This window comes from Orbicella franksi, chromosome 2 (genome assembly GCF_964199315.1).
Source record: "Orbicella franksi chromosome 2, jaOrbFran1.1, whole genome shotgun sequence".
NCBI classification, from domain to species: domain Eukaryota; kingdom Metazoa; phylum Cnidaria; class Anthozoa; order Scleractinia; family Merulinidae; genus Orbicella; species Orbicella franksi.
The window spans coordinates 19,072,491-19,078,490 of record NC_138146.1 but is presented as its reverse complement, the minus strand read 5'-3'; the positions used below and the strand labels follow the sequence as shown (position 1 = coordinate 19,078,490).

Here is a 6,000-nt window from a genome sequence, read left to right as displayed (position 1 = left end):
GTTGATTGCCAGCTTAATTTAGTCTTGGAAATGGCTTGTCCGCCATTGGGGTTGTTTTAAAATTTGTAGCATTACCAGAAACTACAACTTGAGTCACGGAATTTATGTAACAAAAAAAATTTTCTGTAAGTAACATGTTGAAAATTTTTCAATTTTCCCGCCAAAAGACTTAAAAAAATACGGGCGTTTAAAATACGCGTGAGCCGTTTTTTTATTATTTTTTTTCTGTTTAAATATTTATTAACGTAAATACTACAAATAAAAGTTACAACTCAGCACACTGGTCTTATTACTTCTCTTTGTTGTTGTCTTTATTTCTTTCACAATGTTTAATTAAAGAACACAATTAAAAACCACCACTTGTAGTATCTGATTTCATCTTTGTCTCGCTCTCTTTACAATAAATAGTTAATTAATTAAGTAAAAATCACCTTATCTGATTAAAAAACTTTTTGGCGGGAACATTTGATAAAATTTGCACAGCGTTTCCCCTAGCAACCTTTTCCAGAAAAATTTTAAAGAGTTTACCTTTCAGAAGTTTTTTATCGCAAAAAATTTGTAAAGGGTAACCGTTAAAAAAATTCCCGCCAAAAACACTATTGTACCATCTCGCACAAAGAAACAACTTTGATTTTGTTAAATCAAACACAAATTTGTTTTCTCGTTTTAAATCAATCTATGCCACTCCGTTTTCAATTTTGAACGATCTAACTGATATTTTTTGAGCGAAATGATACAAGAGTTTCTCGAAAAAAATAAAAGAGAAAATGGCAAGCCGCAAATCAAGTTTAAAAAGTAAACCGAAAAATAATTTTACTCGGAATCGGTAAGTTTTAGAAGTCGTGTCCCATAGTAAAACGTTCTTTATCCAAACACTTAATTTGACACCCGCAAGATATAAGATTTTGATTTACAGCCATCTCTTGGTCTGTTTAACAACTTTGATCTGTTACACAGGAGCAAGACGACCGTTCTCGATTAAAATCAAATCATTCCCTCCACAATTTTACCAAGTTTCAGTCAAGTGTAAAGTGAAAGATCCTCTCCCTGACAGGCTCCGTACGGGCATCGTGCACAAATTTTCTTGTGCAAGCTGTAATGCTTGTTACGTCGGCGAAACAAGCCGACATTTCTCCACGCGCGTGCACGAGCACTTGTCATCGGACAGATCTCCTCACGTTTATAAGCATTTGCAGGCTTCATAGTCGTGCCGTACCTCTTGTAACTTAGACTGCTTCAAGATCTTAAGACTCTGCACCTACCAAGTACCAAGTCAAGCTTAAGGAGTCTATGTACATCAAGTGGGAAAAGCCTGACCTTAATCAACAGGTCAAACACATCAATTTGACGCTTTCCCTATAGCTGCACGCGCACGCGCATCTTTTTATTTCCGTTAACTTCGAAATTTATCTAGCGTATTGATTTCCAAATTATAATTAGAAACAACTTTATTCTCTGTTCCGGCAAGATATACTGCTCCGTTCTCTTGTCACTTGTAAAGATCAAAAGTAAAACAAACCACGAAGTCAATATTTGGTCACACGAAGATGTTTATCCCAAACAGTGAACAAAAATTTTCTAACTGTAGTAAGATCAGTAAAGGAGTTTATGGACAACAGATAAAACTAAATTGCAAAATGAAATTTCTATTCGAACTAAACGCTAGCTGTTTCCAACTGAGAAATGTTACTTGGAAGTTAAAGTGAAAATTGACGCGGACCAGGTGTTGAAAAGCTACAATCACGAACAACTAAGGAAAAGAGGAAATCCCCACAAAAATCGGACGTCAGTCGATCACGAAATTTTTAAAGCAATCTGTTTCATGAAGAGCCCCTCAAACAGTCATTGCAACTTACAGTAAACTGACTGAAATTGCTGATGGTTAAACAAACATGAAAACATCGAAAGGTGGCGCTTTTAATTCGGAATTAAAATTTTAAAGTCTAAAATGACAATCCCGTTACCCTCCCCTTTAAACCCAATTTTCCCGTTACAAAAACCACCGAGTGCCCAATCAAATTAGCTACTACTCCTATGACATAACCGAACTCGCATAACCAAAGAAGCAGTGCCACTTTAAAGAAAGCTCCACGCTGTTGAACCATCAACAAATTAAAGATTTAGGGAAAAAGTACAAAGCGGTTTGAGAAAAATTTTCAATTTGTAGCGACTTCTGACAATTCAATTCAGATTTTGTATGATCACGAAAAAGCCTGATTTGCACCTATTTCTGACAAGTCAATTTCCAATCGGAGAAACGATAATGTTTAGTTAGCCAATCAAGCAATCCTCCCTTTTAAAAGCTCTGATTAGATTCGTGGGAAAGTTCAAAGATTTTCAAATATATTTTATTTCTTTTGAATCCTGAAAGCCTATTGGAAAACCGCTATAAAGTATAGTTACAGAATCCTTTCGACACAAATGGTGGCTAGTGTATCTCGATAAACGAGTAAAATTCAATTTTAGTCCTGCGATCGACGAACGAGCGAACACGTTACTGTGCTGTTCATTGAAATAAAAAAAACTGAAGAACCGAGGACGACGAACTAGTAACGTTCTAAAGCAAAAAAATACAATACAAAACAAAACAAAACCGAGAGAACTAAAAGCATGTTTAAGTTTCAATTGTATTGCCACCATTTTAATCAGAAACTTATATGTATTCAAATTCTTAGCTTTGTCGTCTTTAATATTGAATTATCCACGGATCCTTCGTGAATTCCATCCTCTCCTTTCGTTGCGATTTCTTCCTCCTAAGATGAAAAAGACAAAGAGAAACTGCAGGTTAGGACAAGAGAACTTTGAGACATATAGCACACAGGGAACAAACCATACTCTCTGGTGCAAAAGATTTTACAAAGTTCCGAGGAAGAAAGTAAGGTTGAAAATCCCGTTCTCAAACTCATTAATAATTCATCAAGTTTAAACAAAGGAAATCATGACCGCGACGGTGTTTGGATATCTGATCTTAATTAGCTTTGATTTTTACGATTTTAATTCTCCGTTTTCTCCTTAGTTTTAGTTTCGATTGAGAAGATATATCAAATACTCAAGACAGTGTTTGACCACATTTCCAAACACCTTGAAGTTCGCCAAAAATATTCCGCTGCGCATCGTATTTTCAACTCTCTTCTCGGCGTTTGGAAATGTGGTCAAACACTGTCTTTCGTGTTTGATATATTACTTTCACATTGCTTTACTCTTCTACAAATAGGGTGGAGTCATTCCTCAATTTCTTACAGAATTGTCAGTCGTAAAACCGCATTTTCTTGTCTGTGTACAATTTCGAGGGAACCAGTAGGGAAAAACATTGTACTATAATGTAAAGGAGAAAAGAGAACGTGCAAAAATGTACACTTACCATTTATTTCCATGGAATACTAATGAATTACGTTCTCTTCCTCCTTTCGGCCATTTTTTGTCCCTAAATTAAGCAATGTAAAAATAACCGTCACGGCGATTTATAGCTAGAGAGCTTACTGCTAGTGTTAAAGAAAATCGTTGGGTAATTTTTCTTCAGGTTCAATTTCCAAGATACACTGCAACCAAACCCTGCACGACTCGGCTGCACGTGGTAACGGTTCTCTACGTTTACTCGCTCAGCACAGAAGGAGAACACCATGAAATATTGAACTTATTCTTCTAAATTATTTCTGCATCTGTTGTTGAGTTTTCAGTCGTGAAACCTCTACAGTTACCGAGTTTAGCAACGAAGCGATTTGTAGTCCAAGTAAATAAAGAGAATGTGAAAACTTGAGCGGTGTGAAAATTGTTCCGTTATATGCCGGGGAGCAAACATAACGTTCATAACACTCACCATTATTTTCAGTTTCAATGTTCCTTTTCGTCGTCTTCTTCAGGGAAAGAACCCAGGAAAGACATCACCAAGAAGAACCAGAAATCCACGTCTTTATACACCCGCGAACTGTTTGGTCTGACGCACATTCCACAAGTTGTGATGAATATGGATTACTAACTAGAACCATGGGTGCAATATAACTAGAGAAATAATTGAGAGTGTTAGTAAAAACTATTTTGATCATAACTACATTTTCACATGGACCTTCCAGCAGATGCATTTCCAATCATCTCAGATTTCCCAGTTTCTCATAAGAATATTTCCAGACTGCAAAATACCCTGCACTGAGACGCACTGACCGGGTTTATCACTGAATCATATCTGACTCCCAGCTCTAAAATAAATCCCATGGGAACCCACTCGGAAGCCATGCAGAATAGGAAAAACAGGGAACTCAAAGGGGAGCACGCAAGGAGAAAATGCGTGGTAAAAGGAGGGGAATTCGCAGAGAGCCCAGTTAGGGATGAGCAGAGGGATAGTAGAACCCACAGCGATTTCCCGGGAAAGTTATTGGTAAGCCGCCCACGCAAAACCTATAATGAAGCGCACGAGGGTGCGTGTATCGGAACTCACGGGATACCCGTGGTCCTGGCCCTGGGTAGAACCCCGGGGGGGTACTTCCAGAAAAATTGAGTGTGGGTGTGCGGCCCGCTTCCCAAAACCCTTGCCCTATTTATGACCAAAATCGATCTGCGATATTTCCTACCCTATTTATGACCTGACCCTTAAATCAAAACCCTGTTTCAGACCTGCGTTATGATTGGTTCCCTGGTTCAGACCAATGTTAAGTTACCATAAACATAATTTGTGAAGGGTTTTTGTTGTTTTTCTTTTCGATAATGATGAAAAAGTGGCTTCTTCTTAAAAACGTACCCATATGAAGGCTAGAGTGCAAAAACCATATCCTATTTATGACCAAAATCAGCTAAAATCTATATCCTATTTATGACCAAAACGGCTGAAAAACCATACCCTTTGGGGCCGCACATACCTATATAGCCCATATAAGGGAGTACCCCCCGGGGGTAGAACACACGCAAAAATAAGGGGATTCAGTGCATGGGATCAAACGATGGACGGACAAACGCCCGGAGACCTTAAGGCAAATAGTCGGGAAAAGTAGACGGGAACTTCAGTCGGGAAACCAAGAGGAAATGCATGGGACTCGGTACGATCGAACTGAGAGCTTTCATAGCCCCTATCTGATAACCGTTAGTTTTGGGCTAAACTGAAAAGAAATTAGCCTTGCAACTTTTCAAAGTTTGTTTATTAACTGAGAGCTTTCATAGCCCCTATCTGATAACCGTTAGTTTTGGGCTAAACTGAAAAGAAATTAGCCTTGCAACTTTTCAAAGTTTGTTTATTAAGTGCATTGTTGACTCTTTATCTAAACAAAGTCGTCCATGCTTTCTTTAAGTCTTCGCATATTGGTTAACAAGAGCTTAAATGATGGAGCTTAAAAAGAGTAAAGGGATTTTACAGTAATCCAGCTCTCAATCCTTTTCTTTGAAATCATTTTTACTGCTAAATTAGTTCAAACGAACGAGCAACACGGTTGCCGTACATTGCAACTAGGCTACAAATAGACGAAGAAAGTGAAAAGAGATGACAATTCAGTATTTCATGTTTTGCAACCCAAGGCCAAGAGCCCCGGAAAAAGACCTCAGACAGCTCAGCACTGTATTATTATATAAAATACCATCAAAAGAAAGCATGGGATTTCGGAAACAACTGTGCACGTAGGGAGCTTTTAAAAAAAGTAAACACTATCACACGAGAGAAACCCTTTACAACTTTCAACTACAGAATGCACGACAGCTTTGGACCACCCCATTTACGTGTGTCGAAATATGTCGGGGTAGAACGAAGCATAACACAGAGACACTACATCTACAATGTATCATGTATATATTTTAAACTCTGCTTTTTTGCACGACCCATAAGCTGATGACCTTTAATTTTGATCGCGCTTAAAGGTTGTCTGTCGTAAGTAGTCCTGTGTTTTGTAGTTTAGCTGACATTTATTACTTGATTAGCAGTTGACAATCCTCCACAAAGTTGCTCTTGTGAACTAATCAAAAAGCGCTCTCAACAAGCTATTTATACAGGGGAGTTTACAATGTAATGTGGTCATTCAAGCA

The 6,000-nt window shown here is 38.0% G+C and overlaps 1 long non-coding RNA gene across 1 annotated transcript; it reads right to left on the bottom strand.

The window, feature by feature from the left end:
- Nucleotides 1-2,375: 2,375 nt before the first annotated feature.
- LOC145468563 (uncharacterized) lies at nt 2,376-5,126 on the bottom strand. Its single transcript, XR_014042221.1, has 3 exons — nt 3,818-5,126; nt 3,358-3,424; nt 2,376-2,750 (listed from the first exon to the last, which is right to left on the bottom strand). It is a non-coding gene; the product is annotated as an uncharacterized LOC145468563 (long non-coding RNA).
- Between the last annotated feature and the right edge of the window lie 874 nt (nt 5,127-6,000).